Source organism: Hoplias malabaricus, chromosome 3, assembly GCF_029633855.1.
Source record: "Hoplias malabaricus isolate fHopMal1 chromosome 3, fHopMal1.hap1, whole genome shotgun sequence".
Taxonomy (NCBI): domain Eukaryota; kingdom Metazoa; phylum Chordata; class Actinopteri; order Characiformes; family Erythrinidae; genus Hoplias; species Hoplias malabaricus.
Window position 1 is genome coordinate 11,646,323 of NC_089802.1, and position 24,051 is coordinate 11,670,373.

The following is a 24,051-nucleotide window of genomic DNA, read 5'->3' on the forward strand; positions in this document are numbered from 1 at the left end:
TTGTGGGTTGGATTCCCGCTCCAACTGTCCCGGTGACTGTTTGTGAGGAGTTGGTGTGTTCTCCCCGTGTTCGCGTGGGTTTCCTCCCACAGTCCAAAAAACACACGTTGGTAGTTGGATTGGCGACTCAAAAGTGTCCGTAGGTGTGAATGTGTGTGTGTCTGTGTTGCCCTGTGAAGGACTGGCGCCCCCTCCAGGGTGTATTCCTGCCTTGCGCCCAATGATTCCAGGTAGGCTCTGGACCCACCGCGACCCTGAACTGGATAAGGGTTACAGATGATGAATGAATGAACTTTTTTACAGTTTAATTTTAGTCCAGTTTTTGAATTTATATAGCATAAAAAAAGCAACCCAACCCCTCACAAAAAAATTTTTTACCCTGACAAGTTACAAGAAACAGACCACTGATAACAATCAGTTTAGACTTTGGTTACTATGTTACCGTTCCAGTTGTGTCATATTTAATTCTGAATCTTTAGTCTGAATTAATTAGTTTTATACCATTTAAATTTGCAGTAAACACAAGAGAGAAGAATGGGCTTGTTTATCTGTGCTTTTCTGTGATGCTTCTAATGTCTTATAATTGCATTCAGTATTGGTTTAGGACCAGAGATCCTCTGTGGATGTCACACTGAGCTTCTTGTCTAGTTTGTGGTGTGTTTTAGCCAGCTGCAGTAGTCTTTCCTCAGCTTCCATCTTTGGACAAAACAGATAAACCTTGACCCGTAAAAGCAAGCTAAAGGAATTTTTGGAGTTCAGACCACTCCTGCAACATCAATAAGACAGTAAATAACTTTTGGAAAACTACAGGTTTTCAGACCTCTTAATGTACTATTCAGTGTCTTTTTAAATGAATATTATTTGTGTGTTTGAAATATCAGACTCCAGAGTTTCTCGGTTTTTTATCTTGTGATATATTTGCTCTCTGTTATTTCATAGCAGGGCTGTTTCCAGGGCTGTTGTTGGTCAGTGTTGTTTAGTATTGTACATCCTGGCTCACTTTAAGGCATGTGCAGTAGTGTTGTTCAGATGAGAACCTTTTTTAAAATAAGACGGCACGGTGGTGCAGCAGGTAGTGTTGCAGTCACGCAGCTCCAGGGACCTGGAGGTTGTGGGTTCGATACCTGCTGCAGGTGACTGTCTGTGAGGAGTTGGTGTGTTCTCCCTGTGTCCGCGTGGGTTTCCTCCGGGTGCTCTGGTTTCCTCCCACAGTCCAAAAACACACGTTGGTAGGTGGATTGGCGACTCAAAAGTGTCCGTAGGTGTGAGTGAATGTGTGTGTGTGTGTTGCCCTGTGAAGGACTGGCGCCCCCTCCAGGGTGTATTCCTGCATTGCGCCCAATGATTCCAGGTAGGCTCTGGACCCACCGCGACCCTGAATTGGATAAGCGGTTACAGATAATGAATGAATGATTGGAAGACACTGCTATTCTTAGCTTCCCTTATCTCTCTCGCACCAACTGTCTGTCTGCTTGGGCTGTATTACTGAACCTCCTCCTGACAACTGCAGACTATCCTCCTTTGAGAAGGTTTCAGTTGAAATGAGGATTTTTATGTGATTCATATATTTAAGAAACTGTCTAAAAAGTACTTTGAGCCTGACACTGATTTTTCAGTGGTTTTCCTTGCTTTTTTAAAAACTCAGCATCAAAATACATCCTTTCACACCCATGACATGCCAAAATGTTCTATAGAGTTGCTCTTTTTAAGCTTGCTCTGATCCAGATATGAAGTCTTCTATAATTTTTTTTCTTTCTCCTCCTTTTCTCCCCTCCCCTGTAGTTGTGTATGAGGAGAAAGGTATTTCATGTCTCCTCCAACTTGGCATCAGTGTGGAAATAATCAGATCGTAATACATTAGTTTTCCTGCTCTTTTTTCCCCTCCCTCTCTCTCTCTCAAGGCAGGAAAGGGTTACTTTCCATGTTTCCTGTCCAATTCCCACAGCTTCAGCTCCTTTCGGATCGCTTTCTTCATACTAAACATTCCCAGGCTCCCATAACCTCCTGGCTTCCTCGCACCGGCCAAGAGCGGTCCCAGGTGAGCGTGTGGGCGAACCTCCTGTTTTTCAGGATAAAAATCTCCTCATTTCTCCCTCTCCCCCCAAACATGGCAGTGCTGAAACGTGGTTTCGTTCCTTTTTTAAGCGAACCCCTTGATCACTGCGATGGGAAAAAATTTTTTTTTCACAAAAATTATCCCAGAGATTTGGGCCAGAAGAGCTCTAAAAATGATGTGATAGGTGGACCTTGAGTTTTAGTAGCCATGAAAGTGAGCTTAGGATCTCTTCCAGGGCTTGGAGCACCAGTGTGAGCCAAAACCTCGATGTTCAGGCTCTGAGACCTTCACAGGAACGGCCAGAGGAAAGGGTTTGCACTCTGGACTTGACCAAAGGGATTGTAAAAGTGACACCTCCCTTTTGCAAAAACTAATAAAAGCATGATGCATTTGAGAGCTTTTCAGTTGCTCTTGAAGCCATCATTAAATGAATTCATGGAAAGACCAAACAGCGCAGGAAGTTTGGGATTAATTCGGGTGATGTCACTTGGTCACATGATGCTTAATGTATCCTGTGACAGGTTCCACATAAATGACGCTGTGCTCACTCACTTCTACTACATTAGCATTCTTTCCACTACAGGCAAATGCAAATCTGTAGAAGTAGCTATTTCCAGCTCAAACCTTAGAGGGGAGAAATATCCTTTGGCATCAATGAACTGCTTCATCAGCAAAAATTATAATATTTACCCTCTGTGCTTAATTTAGGATGATTGCTTGTGATCCATAATCCTGTTTTTCTTTTTTTAAATCCCGTTCCTCTTCTGCTCTGCTGTAATTTTCCCACGCTTTTGCTTTCTGTCTCTTACATGGAAGTGAGCACCTCACAGAGAGGGGGAGAGCGAGCACATTATGCTTACTCTGTGAGATTGCCTGCTTTAACCCAAACGCTCAACCTCTTTGTAAGTAGGAAGCCAGGACAAAGCGGAACAAACAGAGCCAGTGTTGTTTGGACCTGACCCAGAAATGGACCTGCTGAGGCTGTCTAAATTTAGGCCGGTGATGCACTGACTAATTGCCCTGCGAGCACTAATCATTTCCAGCCCCTGAAGCTCCTCAGACAGCTGAGAGGGAGCCAAGACAGTGCTGCCCTCATGCTGCGCCGGAGCCAAATATCAGTGCCGCGCACACAAACAGAGCACGCTAAACACATCCACATGGAGCGGAGGGATCCATCAGAGGCTTTGCAGTGCGATCAGGTGCCTGCTTGCCCTGCGCAGAGGCAGCTAGGTGTTAAATGCTCCTTTTTAAACACACCGTTTGCAAGGGTGAGATGAGGGTTGGCAAAAATGGCAACTGTGTGATCCCAAATTACTTGATATTTTGATACATTATGCAGCACAATATTAGCTCTGTGGTCAAAACTGAATAATTGTGCTAACTAGGAAAAAAAAGGCTGTTAAGAGCTGAATATAATATGAATGAAAATACTGTTAGTTAATTATTCTGAAATAAAAAGACAATAATGATGTGGGCAGGTGTTTAGAAGTCTATTACGTTATTGTACAGTGTGTGCACTATTTCTTGTTGTTTACAGGCTGTATATAATGTGTCTTATGGTCCTTTTGTAATGACATATGCGGGTGTTATTTGTATATTTTATTTTGTGTACAACCACACGTTCCTCTGTGCATGAAATTTAAGAGGAGTCTTATTATAACTGATCCCACCTTCAGAAAAATAAAGCAGATATTTTTAACTTTTTTTTAAAGATCACATTTCCAGGGGTGAGGACACGACCTGATTCTTCTTACTGAACATTGTAAAATGAATGCGAAAGTAATCCAGCGGGTTAGGTAGCACTTCCGGAAATGTTATTTGGAGCAGCAACATGATCAAAGGCAATTGAAATCCAATAGTAGGCTCTCTCCCAGCACAGTGGGTTCTGCATTGGCTTGCAGTACGTGCTACCTGTCTCTGAACACAGCGACTCAAACCCGTGACCAAACCTGTGGTCTCACACAGGAAGCAGCCGCCACCCAACGGATATCCTCCCAGCTCCCACGACTAAATAAAGCCTCATAGGAGAACAAGCTGACAGAGAGAGACCGAGAGAGAAAGCTCTTTGTATTGTTTTGTTTATGTGTATGGAAGTGTTAACGTAGGTTAAGGTTTTCTCTCCCCCTCTTTGCCTTTGCCCTCTGTCAGTACTACACTTTAGTTTCAATTGCTAAGATTTCGTCTCGGTTGCATGTGCTTGATGTCTGTTTCCTGTGTGGTTCCTGTCCCCTCACTCACCGGAGAGAGAGCGGATGTGCCGTCACAGGGGGTGGACAGGCAGGGAGCTTTGGCTTTAGGTGTATTTGCAGAATAGGTAGAATAAGCGGAACTTTCACACAGGTTCCATCCTGACTGACCTTTTCTTATTTATATATTTATTATTTTTAACCCCACACAGACCGTCAGGAATAGGATCATCACTGTGTTTTTAAGTGGTGATTCGACCTATTTTTCATTGATTCTGAATTATTCAGTCAGTGACAAATAAAGCCTCTAAAAATGGTTTCATGTAAAATGGTTCACTGTAGTAAACAGTGGAGGTGATAGGAACCAGGAGTCATAAACACAAAAAGGTGCCTTTAAAAATAATTATGTATATGTATACTTATGATGTATTTACATTTTAAGAATGGATTTAAGCAGGAATTTTGAGTCTTATCAGCCATATTTTGAAAATCAGTCTACATACTTTTAGTCTCTATTTAAAATAGAATTTTGTGTGATATTCTACTGTAAATAGAGACTAAATGTATGTAGACAGATTTTCAAAATATGGCTGACCAGACTGAGAGAGGCATCCTACAGCATTAAAGCTTTAAAGGAGGGAAGGAGACACTGGATCAAATTTATTGACACATGCAGCAATTAACTGTGAATGCTGTTTCAGAGCGTCACAGTTAATGACTGGAGAATGACGAATGCCTCAACCAATCACTGAACGGCGTCCTGACTGTATATATAAACATGCGTTTAGCTAAATTCAGTTAGGATATTGCTATAATTCAACTCCATCGTGTCAAAACAAGCACATAAATGTGAAGCAGGGAGTAATGAGTCAGCATTTGTTCCTGAGATCGGCGCATTCTACCTGAGCATTTTTTTTCCCCATTTTTACACCACCCCTGTTATAATTCCTCCCTCTATCCAGGCCGTCTGCCCACCCATTTACCTCGTCTCCTGAAAAATAAAAACATGTTTTTGTCTTATTTATATTGGTTTAAAAACAGTAGTCAGTGATTCAGCAGAAATCAGAAATTGATTTTTCTATTTATATTTCTTAAGTACTTATTATTGCCCTCCTTCCCTGTGTCTACCTCTGTTCACTTTCTGTTTCTCTACCCCAATATCCTACCTCACTCTTTCTGTTCCTCCTGCATTTTTTTTTTCTGGTGTTGAAAATTGTCCATTATGGTGAGATCAGGAATCAGTTGGCTACGGTGAGTATGTGAAGTCCCTCAGCTGCGCAGTAAAGTCGCCTGTGGCCAATCGCTAACAGGAGACATGCCCCTGGATGTCAGGGCTCCACTATATTTCCCTGCAGCTAATTTAATAAGTGGAATGGGGAGAGGTCTAAGCTGAAAGAAATGTCAAGCATTAAATAGTTAAACGGTGAATTTATGCAGTTCTTTTAAAGCGCAAGTGAGGCGTCAGCAGAAAAACCTTGGCTCATGAGACGAGTGGGCGTGCCATTGAAAAGCAGCGGGACGGGTTTCTGTTTTGATGACGTGAGCAGCGATTGGATAATTTATTAGTTTGTTTAGGTTCTTCATGCCCAGTGCAGGTCATCCATCACAGGTGTACAGCAGAAAGCCTGACCACAGCAGTTCAGTGCCAGCTTTGAGGCTGTGCTGTTGCTAAGTGCGGAGTCATGTGCCAGCCTCCGGAAACTACCGTCACCCACTGCTGAGTAAGAAGACAAGATGCTTGGCATTTCACAGTATGATTCAGTTGTTTTGTGGTGTAACAGAACCTGAGGGGGCGAGCAGGCTGTAGGTAAGGGATCTGAGGGCTGCTAATCATTTCTGTCTTTCTGATTGAAACACACACACACACACACACACATCTCATGTAGAGATGTGGCATGTTTCTCAGTAGGAGGCAGTGCTCCACTTTCAGGAATTCTGATTGCAAGATACAACACATGGGGAAAATTGCACCCATGGACGCATACACTCTTGCTTTCACTTCCTCTACATTTAAATCCCTACCTTTGTTGTTGTTGTTTTGTTTTACTTTTTACACTCGACACACTAAATCTCTACAGATGTTGCTATTCCTGTAGATGAGGAACTTTTGTCAGAAGACTATCTCCAGGACCATCATGACCTCTCTCATGCTCCAAATATACCAGTAACAGTTAAACAGCACCATGGAAATATAGAAAATATATATATATATATATGTAAAGTAAATACAGCCAGTAAAGACACCACCCTCCAGTGAAAAACGTCTTTGAGTATATAGAAAGTGTGGCATGTGAGTATTTCCGCTTTAAAACTGCAGTGTTCCAAAACCGTCTCAGAATGGGTGGACTCGGACAACAACCTGATCCCGACCAAAACGACTGTGGTTAGTCAGTAGTCGGATGGACATTGTTTATGTTGAACCAAAGAACTACAGAAAAATGAACTCCTCCACACTATAGTGACTGTAGACAGAAGCACATTCAAGGTGAAAGATTTCCTCGGACCTGGTGTGGACATCAGGGAGGAAGAAAAAAGGAAAAATACGGACTTCTCCGGGAAAAAATAACTCATGAGAAGCCGGACCTCATGGGGAAAAAACTGGGGTGGGGGTTTAGAGATATAGTTGAGGCTAATAATAATTTCATAGGTCCGAATAGATTCCCTACCCGCCTCCAAAAGTTACATAGTGCAATTTCTGCAGTGCTCAGCCCAATGTAGCAATGACAGAAGCTTATTAAAGATCACTGAAGCATCACAACGCTTTTGAAGCGGTCATTTTAAGGTAAAATATATTACATAGTGTTCCTTTTATATCAACATTCAGAATGGAAGTTGTCCACTTTTAACAGAATATTTGCTTTCAGTTTTTCAAAATGTCTGCAGGGAAATTTCTGCAGACACCTAAAATTTAAACCCAAAAGTCAGAATTCTCCCAGTCCTAGCAGTCCCAGTAAGGTCTGGGTTGTGGGGTGACCAGTCCATGCTTAATTTTTTGGCCATCTCGCTGTGGAAGGATGGCCAGGCACATTTCTGGATGATTTTAAAGCAAAAGTGGAACCCGAAAGTGAAAGATTTGTGGTCTGTCATACTAAAAATATCGTGCTTTTTCACATATTTGCTCTTCTATTTTTCTTCTCCGTATGCCTGTCACAGACAAAACAAAATTGAAGAAGAGTACTGCATGTTTGTGTCAGGCACGACCAAGATATGAACAGCTATGTTAATGATGTGAATGCATCAGAATGGCTTTATTTGTAGTTCTCGCGTCCTTGTTTTCCCTCACTGATAGCTCATCGCAGAAGTCTGAGCTTAGTACTGTCGTATATTCAGAGTCTTTCAAGCTGAATGGTAATACCACAAAGGCTTATCCCTAGTTCTCTAACAAGACAAGTTCTTTGATTGGGAGTGACTCAATGCCAATGTTTAGCCCTTATCCTGAAGAAAAATGTCTCCTTAAACTTTTCAAAGTCTTGGATGATTTTCAACATTGATGAAGTTATAACCTAGTTTTACTCGGCAAGTGAGTTCCCTGGCCTGAGGGCATGTTTCTTTTCTTTCTTCCTTTCTTTCTTTCTTCAGTTTTTTTTCCTTTTTTCGTTCCCTCTTTCTTTCTCCCCCTCCTTGTTCCTCTATCTCTCTCATCTTACCTCACATCCTGTGATTTGTTGGGGAGCTTAATCCAGATTCCTACATGAAACCTTGAGGGTCTCTATGGGATCAATTTAAAAAGAATCTCTCCTCCCTACTCTGCTCTGCTCTCATCCATCCCTCTCGTGCAGTCCTCTCCTGTCTTCTTTTAGCCTCCTGGCTGAATGTGGTGTGCTCAGAGCCAGCCAATCTCTCTTGGCTGATCCTCTCTCTGCTGGTTAGATGAGGCTTTCTGGCACCGGTTGGCTGTTCTGCAGGGTCTCTCTTCACTTACTGGCCCATTCTTTCTCTACCTGCCACCCGGGAGGAAGCACAAAAATGAGAAATGAGGGGGAAAAGTGCATGATTTTTAAGACGAATTAATCAAGCAAGGTTTAGATGTTGTTGACCAGCCGTATTCAAATGTAGTCCCTTAGGGAATCCACTGGGTAGTTTACTTCAAGATCTAATTTGACTAATTAGGCAGTGTCCCCTCAGGTGAGTGCGAGAGTTAAATCAGTGCATTTCATTGGAAGACATGCTTAGGACATAAACTATGTTTATTCACTGTGAAACACCACAGCTGCTTTAGCCTCAGGTAGATATGTTTGGAGTGGTTGAATTTTATTTTTTTATAAAAAGGTTGTGTGGGTTTGTGTTCCATTTTCTTAAAAATGTTACAATTTTCTGTTAATCAATTTAGTCATGTCCACTGTTATATGAGTCGGGTTCTCATTTATTTTAAGTGTCTATATAATGGTAATTGCACATTATCACCAATAACATTACTGTCAAACCTTTATTAGGTAGGTACCTCTTCAGCGTTTAATAAACATCTCTCATCAAGCAATGGTTCTTCACACTTGCATCTCATTTACATATGTTTCTTCAAAGAACCACACCTTGAAACGTTCTTTAGGGAACTAAATATGGTGCTCCTGGAACATCACTCCAAAGAAATCTTTTGGTTTTGTCTTTAAAATGTTACGTTTGTGCTGTTAGAAGGTGTATGTGGTCCATTGATGGGGACATGATATTTAGGACCTAAGTGGTAACGCCATGGATGTCCAAGTGAGAGAAAGAGTAGAGAGGCTGGGAGAGAATTGATATCTCCTCAGGTTGTTCTTTTTGACAGGTAGTGCCATGTTAAAGGGAACCCTCAGGCTTGAATGTATTATTCACACAGTGCTGTAGATCCTCTTTCTTTCTCTCTGGTACACACAGGCGCACAGGGGTGTAGAAATGAAAGCTGTCTGCTGTTAGCTCTCCGAGAGCAAATGGACAGTGCATAGACCTTTTGTTAAGACATGAATCACCAGCCACCTCACAAAGAGCTACTAGCAGACACATTGTTGAGTGCGGAGAGAAGCTCAGTTACTGTATGTGTGTGTGGAGAGGTGAAAGGGATCAATGCAAGGTGCTGACTGTTTAACCCCTTCCACTACAGCTTTTTATGTCATTATTAATTATTTACACCTTTTATTCAGTTACTATAATAAACTATTCATCACATTTGGATGAGGGTAATATGTAAGATATGGGATTAATTAGTATCTTGAGAGTAAAGAATTAACATCAATACAATAACTTTCTCTGGGTACTGGTCAGGAGTTGGATCAGAAATGTTTGGATAATGTTTTATTTTATTTATTTTTATTTTAATAGAGGTGTGAACGGTATTCCCATTGTGAATATGATGTCGTTACCATTCATTCTCTCAAAACTGCAAAACTACTCCCCTGACCATATACACAATAATTTATTAGTATGGTGTAGGGCCTCTTTTTGCGGCCAATACAGCGTCAATTCGTCTTGGGAATGACATATACAAGTCCTGCACAGTGGTCAGAGGGATTTTAAGCCATTCTTCTTGCAGGATAGTGGCCAGGTCACTACGTGATGCTGGTGGAGGAAAACGTTTCCTGACTCGCTCCTCCAAAACACCCCAAAGTGGCTCAGTAATATTTAGTTCTGGTGACTGTGCAGGCCATGGGAGATGTTCAACTTCACTTTCATGTTCATCAAACCAATCTTTCACCAGTCTCGCTGTGTGTATTGGTGCATTGTCATCCTGAAGTACAGTGAAAAGTGAAGGAATTTGCTCCAAAAAAGTGGAATGGCTTGTGGAGGTGGTTTGTTTATAAAATAACAGATGTACAATTAACCATAGTATTATGTCAGAAATAAAAGAAGCCTTTAATATTATTAATATATATTAAACATATTTTAATTGAATATAATTTATATTAATATATCATTGATTTTGTTGCAATAGTCATTTTTTAAAATTAATACAAGTATTTTTCAGGGTTTTGTCATATCACCAAAAATATAGTTATCGCCAAAATATTGTGATATTATTTTAGGGCCATATCGCCCACCCCTAAAGCATACACATTTAAATTAAGAGTCTGTTAGCTCAGTTTCATAGGACCAATGCCAATAAAGATTATTGCTGCGTGTGGACACACACAAAAAATAAATAAATAAAGCGACAAGAGAAAGTCTTTTAAAAGACGTTTATCCACTGTATTGGCTCCTCTACATGCCACTAGCATCTGATCACACAAACTGCAGATTAGGCAAAGACACCACTTAGAAATCAAACAGGAGCAATCTGGAACTCTCTTGAATGTTATACAAAATACAGAGCACTGCGCAAATGTTAATGTAGCCAAAGAGATGTTTAAAATGCTGATTTGCTGGGAAAACAAAACAAAAAAATACTATATACTGTTCTTAAAAAGTGAACTTTTGTGAATCCTGCATTTTATGTAGTCATGCTGTTCTTGTTTCAGGGAAGAACTCTATTAGCATAACATCAAACTGACGTTCTCTTTTGGTGTGGTGAAAGCCTGGGGAGGAATTCAGCCAGAGTGCAGTAAAGCTACTGAAAAACAGAGGTTGAGAAATCCTAAATGTCTGAGGCTGATTTTATTTCAGTGGTGTTGGCAAGCTTGTATTCTTTGATGGGACTAGAGCTTAGAAGTGTACAAAGGCATCCTGGGTGCAAACATACAAAAGACTGCACACTGACTACTTAAAGATAATGATCTGAAACACACTGGCAAACTTTTCAAAGAATATTTTTTAAAACAGAAAATCAGTAATGGAACATAATGGTTTGTTTAAAATGAATGCCACTTTGACTTTCAAAACACAAGGAAGTTTTTAAAAACTATTATTATTATATATATATATATATATATTTTTTTGGTATGGCTCAAATGTGGGTTTTTTTCTCTCCCTTTCTCCTTCTCTCTTCACTTGGATACACCTGATTCAATTTGATTTACAGTAGCAACCAAGTAGTGTCACAGGGACACAGCTCCAGGATCTGTTCCTCGGGACACTGTCTGTGTGTAGTTACAAAGTCAGTTATGAATGAGTGTACGAATGCATTGGCATTGCCAATTATTTAGTGTTTACTGCATTAATGTCTAATTGTATTTTGGTGCTGTAAGACTCTGGCACAGTGCTGTAATTATAGTTATGCTTCAGATTTTCATCTCTAGTATACTCCAGGATAATGTTACTCAACTATTTTAAGCTGAGTTTTGTTGGAATTCAGAGTGCTGAAAATAAGTCAAACTGTAAATTTAGATCAGAATGCTAGGCCTGTGCTGCCAGGAGACAGGCCTCGCTGGAGTTTGGCTCTATGAAATAGTGGTAACAGAATGTCCCAATCACACCTCACTAAATGCAGCTTTTCACTGTAATAAAGAGTACACCTGCTATTTCAACATTTCTCATGGAAACATTACGGTTTTGTTGCACTGCAGTAACAGGTTCTTCTTGTAAGGCTCTAGATTACGTGTTGGAGCATTAGTCTGAGGATGTGATGCCAATCACTCAAAAGTATGAAGTCAGGTGTAGGTGTTACCTATAGTTCTGAATCTGTCCCTCCAGAGTGCAGCTCAGTGCTAAGGTGCTATACACCTTCCAACCTTCACTTTGGCGTTGCTCCAGTGCATCCAGTTTGTTTCATACTTACAATTCAACATGTGTCAATAATGGGTGCTTCTTAAAGGAGTGTATGCAAACATTAGGGTATCTAATATATTTTTATATTGAAGGTACATTGTAAACAGAAGAACAGGTACATTGCTTTAAATTAAATGTATCTCCTGTAACTGAACAACCTTGTGAGTCAGTCACTCAGTGTGAAGAGTACTTGGTGATTTCAGGTTATGTTAAAAAATATAAATCCTCAACAAAGGTGATATGGATTTTGTTCTAACAGGAACAGTTGACTACTTTAAGTTGTGTTTTTTCACCTGTCTTCCAGCGCCTCCAATTACATATTATACACATTACTATTTATCAAGTTTAATCAGGTCTGTACTTGTGGTAGATTAAGCCTTGCTGGTTAAGGTTAATTTGCATTACTCTGTTTTGTGAGACAAACCTGCTTCAGAATATTGGGCCTCCAGGTTCCTCTGTCACGTGTCTTATAATGATGACATCAGTGTGGCTCTCTAATTGAGGTTTAATGCCAGAGTTTAAACCTGAAGGGTGTAATTTTGCTCTCCTTCGCTGACGCCGCGCTGCTCGGGCTAATTTAAGCCAGGGCACAGCTGTGTGTGATTTTTAACCAAACCCCATCAGCTTTGTTTTGCGTCTGTCACAAAATGAGCGTTTGAAAAAGACAGTGAAGATACCTGGCAGTTATTTTAAACAAGATTTCAATAGTGCTTGACTTCCTTAGTGTTTCTGCAGTGGTGTCTGAGGTTTTCTTTAAGAAAGTGTCAAACCTGAATCGAATAACTGTCCTCAGTCTCAACACTGTTCCATTACGGTCAGCAGAAACCTTGCTATTAGAATCAAACACAAAAATGAGTGAAAATATTTTTTGTGGTTGAATAGCCACTGTCATTACTGGTTAATAAAATAAGAAGATTAATAGTGGTAATTTTTTTTTGCAAAGTAAATTTTTTCTTCCTTCTCTTGGAGCTGTGGATTGATTGAGTGAGGCCTTCAAGTGTGATACAGAGCCTGGTTTTAATTCTACTTATCTCAAGAAAGAGCTTCTGTTACCGGCAAATGTAGATAAGATGTTTGCGCAGGTATTTGTTTGCATGGATAATAATCTCCCATCTATATCTGTGTACTTTTAAAGTAGTTAATTATTGCTATATGTCCAGGTCAAATAGGACTTGTGTACAGTCAGTCTAGACACGTGATCATCTATCTGGTTGTGTTCTTCTAGGAAGGGTGGTGGGGAAAAAAAAACAGCGCTGTCATCCTCCCTCTGTCCATAGCTTAGGTGCCCATGAGCAGGACATCTAACCCCAAATGTGTCCAGGCCAGCCCGCCTCTCTGGGGGGCGTGTACACTGCCCATAGTGCGCGTGTGTGTTCATCATCATGGATGAGTCAGATTTGAAAGACACATTTTGTTATACACTTTCAGAAAAAAAGGTAAAGTAGAGGTACTTTATTGTAACTAAAATTACAGTGTAAATGTAACTATAAAGTTACAAAGATGTGTTCCCTAAAGGAGATTAATATTTTATAATCTTTCATTATAGAACTGTGTAAAATAAAAGAACATAATGTAAGTCCTGGATATGAAATGGGGCGTTTGAAATCAACACAATCTACAATTATAGTTGTATAAGGTACAATTATGTTCCCTAATTAAAGGTAGAGAATATGTTCATTTGAGGGTACCACCACAGTGGCAGCAAAATGTAACGCCACAGTTTTTCTGACAATGTAGTGTGCAATAACAAATACCAGCACATTTTTACTAATTTAGGAAGCTTACCTTTTTTAACAAATACCATTCCAACTCATCTGAAAGGTTTTGAATGCAGTGTGGCTGTGCCACAGCTCAGAGCCGAGGGGAACTATAGCCTACCTCTTCTGCTGACTCTTGTAATTGAACACAGTGATTATAGGTCCGTGTTTGGCTGCTCCAGAGCTTCCCCTTCTATTCACAGTGCTTTTGTACAGAGATTAAACAACTTGTGAGTGCAGTGTTTTTTTGGAACTATGTGCAATTTAAAGTGGCTGAATTCAGTGATTGTAAGCAGTGTCTTTACATATTTGTTCTATTTAAATAGTATCTCCACATTATTTTTGCTAGTTAAACCACTAAGTCATACATTAGTCCTTCACGTCGATTGCAATGAGAGATAATTAGTCTAATTGCTATTTAGACTGAGGAACATGCCCAGTAAAAACACTGATTCAAAAGCTAAGTATTTATTCATTTTAATATAATGTGTTTGAGTTCCTTTATATTTTATTCATAGACCGAGAACCACTCAGCAGCACTTTATGAATAATCTATAAGCAGGCCTTAATAATAGGTGTAGGTTTTGGAAGAACTAATTCTTTCTCTAGTTCTGCTTGGGTCTTGAGCTCTGTAAGAATGAGTGTTTTTTTTCTCTCTATAAACAATCATAGAATCCAGTGGCTTCTTCAACTGTCTAAAGGCCAGAGCTCATCAACGTAATCTCCAACTCTAACAGTCACCAACCGACTCACCAACCGCATGTTTTTCCCCATTCAAATTGTTTTACAAAGTCAGCCCCTGTTCCTGGAGGACTGTCCCATTTAACGCTGTTCTAAAAATGTTCCAGTGTCAGTATTTCTCAGCAGCAAGAACGTAACGAATGGACCTGCTTTTTTATGGAAGAATGTTCTGGAAAAGTCACTTTGCCAGAGAAATTCATCATGCCACAGTGAAATGTTTGTTTGGAGGTTGTCTGTTTTTGTTTGCACGTCAATTATCAATTTGGAGTGTATCAAGAATAATATACGGGGGGTCCTCGACTTACGACGTTGATCCGTTCCTACGTCGCGTCGTAAACCGATTTTTGGTGTAAGTCGGAACATACTGTAAATAACATACTGTAAGCACTTATCCTATCCTTCCTCGGTCCCGAGCCGCATAATCGTGTATTCTTCCACCGCCCACACCAAACACGAAGTTCGCGTTACGACGTTTACGACGCAAAACCACTTAAGTCGAAACAAGGCTTTATACAGTAAATGGGAGATGGGTCGTAACCACGAAACATCGTAACTCGGGACTGACGTAACCCGAGGACCTCCTGTACATTTTCTTTAACTTTTCTTGACATTTGTGCTCTTGTATTTCGTCACAGTCCAATTAAAAACATGCATCTTCCAAACTAGTAACTTTACAGCAGAAGGAAAATATCTTCTTAATTTCTAATGGAAGAGAATGTAAGAAGATTTTATTCCAAGTAATTTCTACTGGCCGAATCGTCATCAAATTTCCACACAATGTGAAGGACTGCTATTAATGTAGTAAACTCCATAAAAATGGAGATGCATGTTTTAAATCAGACAGCAGCAATTATATGAATGTAATTTGGGCAGTGGAAGGTGACAGCAAGAATGGAAGGACATAACATACATGAAAACATAAGGCGTAACTGCAATTATCAAAACAGCAGTTTTCAAAATGAAGACTCTCAGATGTTTACTGATGTCTGCTCCTCATAAAGCAAAAGAACTGACCAGTTGGTAGCTTAAATAAGCTACAATATAGTTTTGAAAAGCTTGAAAATCATTAGAGTAATTTATGTATTTATTTATTTAGTCTGTAAATACGGACGCTGGCTGAAGAGAACATTTCTTACTTGATTGTTATATTCATGGATTTTTAACATTATTTACACTTAGTACTATTTATTATTTAATAAAAAAACTGTAATACTGACAGCGAGCATTTAAAATGGGTACTACACTCCAAATTTATAACACTGGAGAAAGTTGTCATAGTTAAAAAGAATGTGCCACAATCCTATTACAGAGAAGTTTACATCATTTCACTAAAACACCTACCTACACCAGTGAAAGGCAAAAAAGTTAACAAGCAGCTGCCAATTTTTCTGCTTTTACTAGCTTCATATTTGACATTCCATTTTCACTAGACGAGTTTAATTATATATTCCTTACTGATTTTCCCCTTCCACATTAAATGTCATTATTAGCTTATGTTTTCAGCAAAAAAACTGCCAACTTTGCATCTGTCTTGTAGCCCTCTCAGATGTGTACACACACACACACACACACACACACACACACCAATATGTCAGGTGAGTTTTCATGGTAAGAGCTCCAGGGGACTCCACAGCGGGTAAATAAAGAAAGTGTTCTCTAAACCTCCTTTTTTACCCGAAGCATCATTTATTCATTTCACAGACCAAGAGAGATAATACTGTGTTTGTGCAATGACTCTTGTCCTCCTTGTGTGTGTGTGTGTGTGTGTGTGTGTGTGTCTGCACTTCCAAACGGCAGCATGGCTTTGCATGCCGAGTGTTTAAATGTGCCTTTAGGTGTTTGTGAACAAATGTCAGAGTGTTACTATATGCATGTTTGGGTCTGTGTATGTGTGTGTGGAGTTCTGCCTCGTTCTGAATGAATGAATAGAGGTGTCTGACTGCATTATCCCTGCTGTCTGAATTGATGCTCACAGGAGCTGAAGATGTAGCTTTAGTTCTGTTGAGTGAGCGGGCGAACAAACGCTTCTCTCTCTCTCTTAGGAGACCACTCTAACAGAGGAGGTCTGTGTGCTGTGTGGATCAACCATGTCAAATGAATAATTCACCCAAAGACACATGAAGTAGGCCTAGCCACTGGCTTTGGCCTTTATATAAATTCTACATAATGCTTCACTTATCTGAATGTCAGATGTGTTTAACAGACTGAACTCTGCATCCTCTTTGTCATGAGCACAAGATGAACACTCTGTAATGAATCAGGTCTTCACAGATAGCACCTGTCACTGTCGCTTATTTTGGTTACTGTGTAATCTGCAGAGTATTTTTGAAGAATACTAAGATTGTTTAGATTCGTAAATTAAAAGCAAATGAAAATGTTGATTCAGAAGTGTCAAAATATGAAAGGAAGGAAGGAAGCCCTCTACAAATATATCAGGGTCTGTTTCTGATTCTGATTCAATTCTCATCATAGAAACTGCTCATCACTTCATATTTAACAGAATTGCTTTTTTTCAGGGATGTATTTTCAAGTAAAGGCCTGTTTACACTTATTATTTATTTTTATTTTTTAATACTAGGATTTTCCCATTCCCTGAAGTGGTATTCAGGGGGTCCACGACTTACGACGTTGATCCGTTCCTACGTCGCGTCGTAAACCGGTTTTCGGTGTAAGTTGGAACTTACGTACATACTGTACGTAAATGACATACTGTAAGCACTTATCCTATCCTAACACCCATCCTCGGTCCCGAGCCGCGTAACCGTGTATTCTTCTGCCGCGCACACCACACACGAAGTTCGCGTTACGACGTTTATGACGCAAAACCACTTAAGTCAAAACTAGGCTTTATACAGTAAATGGGAGATGTGTCAGAACCACGAAACATCGTAACCTGGGACTGACGTAACCCGAGGACCTCCTGTAGTAGATATAATTTTCTGTAAAGCAAAGCATAAAAAGCCTATACACATCCTATTCTACAAATAATAATAACCCATTATATACACTTGCTTTGTAGTGCTGTTTTTTTCCCATAATTCACTAGCTTAGTAGCTAAGAAATATTTTATTAAACGATCACGTGGTTTTTGTCATTTTAAACTTTTAAACACATACTCGGGTGCTTTTTACTTGGACTACATCCAATTTCTGATTCATCATCCAAAATGTTATCACATCTCTATAGCACAGAATATCTATTTAGCTCAGATTAAAATATGTTTACAATGTTTTTGTCAGTTTCGGATTGTGAATGCACTGCATTAATATAAACCCATGCTCATTTTTTTTTTAAAAATGCGTTTTTTTTAAATCCATATAAATTGATTTTTGTGTAAATGCACATTAATCTGGTTTAATGAAGTAATCCTGATAACTCTAGGCTTTTAAAAGTGAGCAAATCCTTTTTCCATTCTGTGGAGTGTATTAATTATTGACCATGGTATGGTACAAGAACTTATGGTTTTTGTATGGTGTTTTTGGGCACTGCATCATTTCACCACTTGCTGAAGTGACTGTATTTGTGCATCCACATGGTCCATATCTGAAGAGAAAACATATGGTTATATTAAGATAGACTTCATGGAAAATATCAGATATGTGTCATAGACAGCTGACGGCCTAAACAAAGCCTAATGGAATAATGAAGACCGCAGTGAAACACCTGTTGTATCCCAGTGAAACAGCGAGACCCAATGAAAAGACAGTGGTTTGTTAGTAATGCTGATGTTGCTTGAACTGTAGTTTCAATATGTATTGTAGACCACTGAGAACAGGATCCAGCTGTATTTTTCCTCTGTTTACCGTCGCTGGGAGACTGAGAGAGTGATACATCCCTTCGCAGCATCAGTCTCTCAGGAGAAACGTGAACTCCCTCTTCTGCCATTGACCTCATTATAAAAATAGACAGCTGTTTCAGTCACTGTTTTGCCCTCACTCATGTCATGCTTCACACTTTAGACTCAGTGTCTCATTATATTCTAAACATCCGTGGGAATCGGCAAACTCTAATAGCTCTGCGTTAAAATAAACATCGTTATTAGGATTTGGTAATTGAATTAATCTGATCATGCTGGCTAAACAAATGTCTAGTGATGTAAACTCATGCTTCCATGTCCTATGTAATACTGAGATGGTCATGTGATCTACCATACCTAGTTTTCACCTTACCTCAGGGAACCAATCAGCTAAGAAGGATATATTATTTATATATTATATATTATTGTGTGAAATATTTATGAAATTATTCTAACTAACTGAAACAAATATTAATAGTCTATGACTTATCCACAACATCACAACTGACTGTTGTGCACTATGCTACTCACTGTCATGGTGTTATTCATCATTAATTTTAAGCTAATATTGTCACTAACATTTGTGGTGAACCATTGGAAATACTGGTGATTACTGCTGAAAAAAACCTTAGTTATCCAGGGGCAATGTCACTGCCAAACGCTCCAGAGTCCTAGAGTTCTGGGTTCTGTCCTCTGGGTCTGGTATTCTCCCCCCAAAAACATTTGTAGATGGATTGGCTATGCAAAATTCCCCACAGGCGTGTGTTTGTGTATGTATGAGTGACTGGGTGAGTGTGATGTCCAGTGATGGACCCTGTCCAACCTGAACAGCGACTCTGATCAAGATGAAGTGGTTACAGTGGACTTTATGGGTTATTCATGTTTTTTATGTTGTATATTTTCCCTGTCCATTCTTCTATTTATTTTCTGGTAGAGTTTGTACTGATAATAGTTTCCCTTTTTCTCCTTGGGTAAAATGTTTGACTTGGTTTTTGTAAGTTCGGTTGACAACAAGTTAGTCCAGTCTAACCAAGCAAACTCAAAAGGCTCAAAACTATCAAAACAACTGTGAAATTGTGTTATATGGCATTTCAGAAGCCTGTAAAAGAATAAACAGTTTATGAACTGTTTGAAGAATGCTGTCCTCCCCTGTAAAATAATAATTTATGAGTAATAAATGCATGAATAGCTATTATGTATCAAGAAAAACTATCTATAAAAAGCAGCGTCATATTGCCCTTGACGTTCCGTTTGCACTTATTTACAATCTGTTCATTTACTGATCATTTGAGAATGATGGAAAAAAACTGTGGAGAACGATGAGTGCCTTCAGTCTATAAATGATGTCTGAAAGCTCAAACTGGGATCATACTGGTCTCATAAATAGCTGTTGAAACGCAAAGACTGGGAGGAATTCCTCATTAAAGCCCAAGGTTGAGCCTGCTTAATTTTAACAGCTTTACTGTTGGTTACTGCAGTAATTACAGCGTGACTTCACTTTGATCTCACCAGACAATGTTTCCCAGATTCTCCAACTCCTCAGAGATGGACGAACAGCTGCCAAATTAGAGAGGGATCTCTCTCTCCTCTCCTCTCTCTCGCTCTCCCTCTCGCTCTGTTTCTCTCCCTTGCTTTCTCTCTCTCTCTCTCACTGGTTCTTGCCCTGTTTCTCTCCCTTGCTTTCTATTGCTCTCGCTCTCTCTCTCTCTCTCTCTCTCTCTCTCTCTCTCTCTCACTGGTTCTTGCCCTGTTTCTCTCCCTTGCTTTCTATCGCTCTGTCTCTTTCCCTGTTTCACTCTTGCTCTCTCTCTCTCTCTTCAAAGGAAAGGCTGTTGGGAAATGTTGAGAGATTACTAGGGAAATGTTTGGTTAGAGGCTATTGATGTTGGATTATTTTACTGAGGTCCCCACCTCCTTCCCATCACTTTAATAACACTCAGCTCAGTTTGCTCATTAATTTGCACAATTGTGATTATAAGAGCGTGCTGGAGCCCAACACTCATCTAACAGTTGCAATCAATTGTCCATGACATTTCATATGAAGCACAGGTTTGGTGCTCATGCGTTGGAGGATAAACAGTGTTGCTCATCTGTGAGATTGCTGATGCCATGTGGTCCACAGACAGAGGAGTATCTGTACTGAAGGGCAGCAGCAACTATTCAACAAAGTCTGCTTTATCAATTGTAAAACATTATTGATGTGGACGTAGTCTTTCAGATTTAATGTTTGTTAAGCAGCAGGGTATATTGCAGTTTCTGCACACAATTGCAGTATCACTTTTGTCTGTACAGACAGAATTTTAAATGATGGCTATGGCAAAATCAATGAAACAGGAATGGGGATACTCCTGAAAAATATAAACAAAAAAGTAGTGTAAGCCTTTTGCAAATACTTAGGATGACAAAGCAGTCTATTTACTAATTCTTTATGTTAAAATTTCTTTTATTTCAACACATTCAGTCCATACCGACTGGACTGTGATCATATTTGGAAATACACACTAAACTAAACACACTAAAATAAGTGTAACTAAACACCAAACCTATTTAATAATTTGGAAAGGTCATGGGGTAGTGATAAGGTAAGCTCTATTTTACTGCTAAAACATTTATATAAATTCAGAAACTACTCCTACTGTACAACAAATCCTCCAGCACTTCTTTTTGCTTTAAAAACGTTCACCATTAAATCCCTGAAGTCCCCAACCTTGAAAAGTAAGGACAGAGGCAAAGGTATCTGCATATGCTTTGATGTTAGATCTAATATTCTCTCTAGCATTAAAAATGTGCATATGAGAACAGGCTGTTTTCTTGTGCTTCGCTGTTCTGATGATATATGGGGGATAAAGGCAGACTTTTAGCAAAGAGACACCAAACATCTGAAAGGAATCATACCTTTTCTGCAAATAGACATCCTCTTATTCCGTAAATCAATTACTCTGTAAGGAAACTTGATGTAACTTTCTGTCACTCTATTACCCCGTTGACATTCAGGATGGGTGGACGTCTGCATGATTTGGTTGGTTTTTTGTGTTACTCTAATTTGACCTGTAGTCCATTAGGTCTTTGAATCTCGTGTGTTAAATAACTCCATGATTCAACAAACCAATGCATGGTTTTGTATTAATGTTACCGAACATTGGCCCACATCCCATATGACATAAACATAAATTGTTGCAGTATTTGGAAATGCAACAAAACTGAGTTGGACTACTTGGTAGGATTAGGCAGATAAGACAAATAAACATTTAACACGGTACTAATGAAAGCTGGACTAGAAGAAAAGCTGGAATAACCCTTCCACTGATGCTCCAGTTAATGTATTTATAGTCAGAGCATTTTTCATTCCTCCAAATGAGGGGTAGATGGCTTTAAGTATGAGCAGATGAGACAGCACCCAGTGGAAAGCACAGGCTTAGAAGTTTAAGATGAAGAGATAGAAAAGAGATAGAGGAGAGTGGGCGTCTCTCCAGAATGACACTCGCTGTGGAGTGACCCACTTAATGACTACAAATGTCACACCCGTACCATGAAAGGTCACCTAAAGGTTCAAGAAGATGACTCACATACCAACTTTTCACCTCGGGCCACAGTACATGCGATTAACCTACATGATGCTGTAGATTCCGACTTATCTAATTCGTTTTATTCATTTCCAAAATTCTGTGTAAGGACTTCATTGGTTTTGTACGGGTTCTTAACGTAAATATCTTTAGAAAGTGCATTTCAATAAGGTCAGCTGCAGTTACAGTTTTACTACTGCAGCATACATCTTACCTCCACTAAAAATAATATTGGGGCCATAATTGGTGACTTTTACTGAGTTTAAAATGTGTATTAAAGAAGGTATGACAAGAGTCTCAATTAGTCCACTTTAGAGGGACAGAATCTGTGACCTGGTGAAATCAAGAGAAAGGAATTTTGTAAAATGGATATTATTCACTACTTTCCAGTTTAGAATGTGATCAGTTGTAGGTAAAATGTGCAGCCATATTTAATTTAGTTGAGAAGAAAACAGAAATATAATTTAAGTCCCTAAACATTTCTTGATTCAGGGGTTGGACAATGAAACTGAAACACCTGCCATTTTAGTGTGGGAGGTTTCATGGCTACATTGGAGCAGCCTGGTGGCCAATCTTCATTAATTGCACATTGCACCAGTAAGACCATGTGCATCCAATGGTTCAAACATTGTGTCCTGAAGGCGGTGCCGTGTATCAGGACGACAATGCACCAATACACACAGCAAGACTGGTGAAAGATTGGTTTGATGAACATGAAAGTGAAGTTGAACATCTCCCATGGCCTGCACAGTCACCAGATCTAAATATTATTGAGCCACTTTGGGGTGTTTTGGAGGAGCGAGTCAGGAAACGTTTTCCTCCACCAGCATCACGTAGTGACCTGGCCAGTATCCTGCAAGAAGAATGGCTTAAAATCCCTCTGACCACTGTGCAGGACTTGTATATGTCATTCCCAAGACGAATTGACGCTGTATTGGCCGCAAAAGGAGGCCCTACACCATACTAATAAATTATTGTGGTCTAAAACCAGGTGTTTCAGTTTCGTTATCAAACACCAAATGTGGTGAAATCAGTGGTTTCGACCAAGTCCACAAAAAAAATACTAGCAATAAAACATTGTAGAATAAAATACATAACTAGTTTCTAAAGAGTTTACTGTGCTGGCGCATCAGTGGTCTAGGTCTAACTGGCCCACTGCTGACCTGGAATGCTTGTGGAATCACCGTAGTGTGCTGACTGACAATCACTTTGTGCTGACTTTAGTTACATGACATAGGTGGCACACGTTACATTGCTTTTGGCAACTGCATTCCAGAGGTCAGAGTTTAACACTGAGATTTATAGCATCCTGTTGTGCTAGACTGCAGACAGAGGCTCCTCACTGCAGAAATGTCCAGAAAAAAAAATCACTGGCTTGAGAAGTTGATGATGATTGAACGTTGTTGTCTCTTAGATTCTGTTGCAGTGTCCTGCAAATATCCCACTGCAGGGTTACCACAGATCTACTTTTTTTTTTTTAAACAGTGTCCAGCTGTATTTTCACATTTGAAGTGAATACCTGTTTTGTACATAATAGAGCCTGGCAAAAAGTGATTTGGAATATATAGTATAAAGCAAACATAATTAATGGTAAAGGTGGCAATACATTGTAGTGCTAGCCATAATCATTATTCAAATAATGAATATTCAATTGTGTTTTGAACCCATGCCGAAGTACATTGAATCACGCTGAATCTGCCCAGTTAGTGCTGATATTTTTTGCTGCTGTTCTCCCTCCTTTCAGAGATTTGCTTATTGATTGACTCGCATCTTGCATGCCCAGGCAAGCCTGTAGTTTTGAAATTGGAATAGATTTTTCCTTTTATATTGATTGGCTCAGGTGACAGCTAATGACTCAGAGTCTGTCTGTCTGTCTGTGTGTGTGTGTGTGTGTGTGTGTATGTGTGGTATCTGTGTGGCAGTGAGAGCTGCTACTCATGCAGATTTTGGGCATTATTTGTCAATGTTTTAATGCCCTTTGTTCAGATGGTATATGACCATGACAAGATGGGGTGACAACAACATATATATATATATAGGATAGAATACTGTTGTGTCGCAGTCACACAGCTCCAGGGACCTAGAGGTTGTGGGTTTGTTTTCCACACTGGGTGACTGTCTGTGAGGAGTTGGTGTGTTCTCCCCGTGTCCGCGTGGGTTTCCTCCGGGTGCTCCGGTTTCCTCCCACAGTCCAAAAACCCACGTTGGTAGGTGGGTTGGTGACTCAAAAGTGTCCATAGGTGTGAGTGAATGTGTGTGTGTCTGTGTTGCCCTGTGAAGGACTGGCGCCCCCTCCAGGGTGTATTCCCGCCTTGTGCCCAATGATTCCAGGTAGTCTCTG

General features: G+C 39.8%; 1 protein-coding gene across 1 annotated transcript in view; it reads left to right on the forward strand.

Annotated features, from left to right (window-relative positions):
- znf438 (zinc finger protein 438) overlaps positions 1-24,051 on the forward strand; it is a 57,784-nt gene that overhangs the window by 23,606 nt on the left and 10,127 nt on the right. The window lies entirely within an intron of this gene.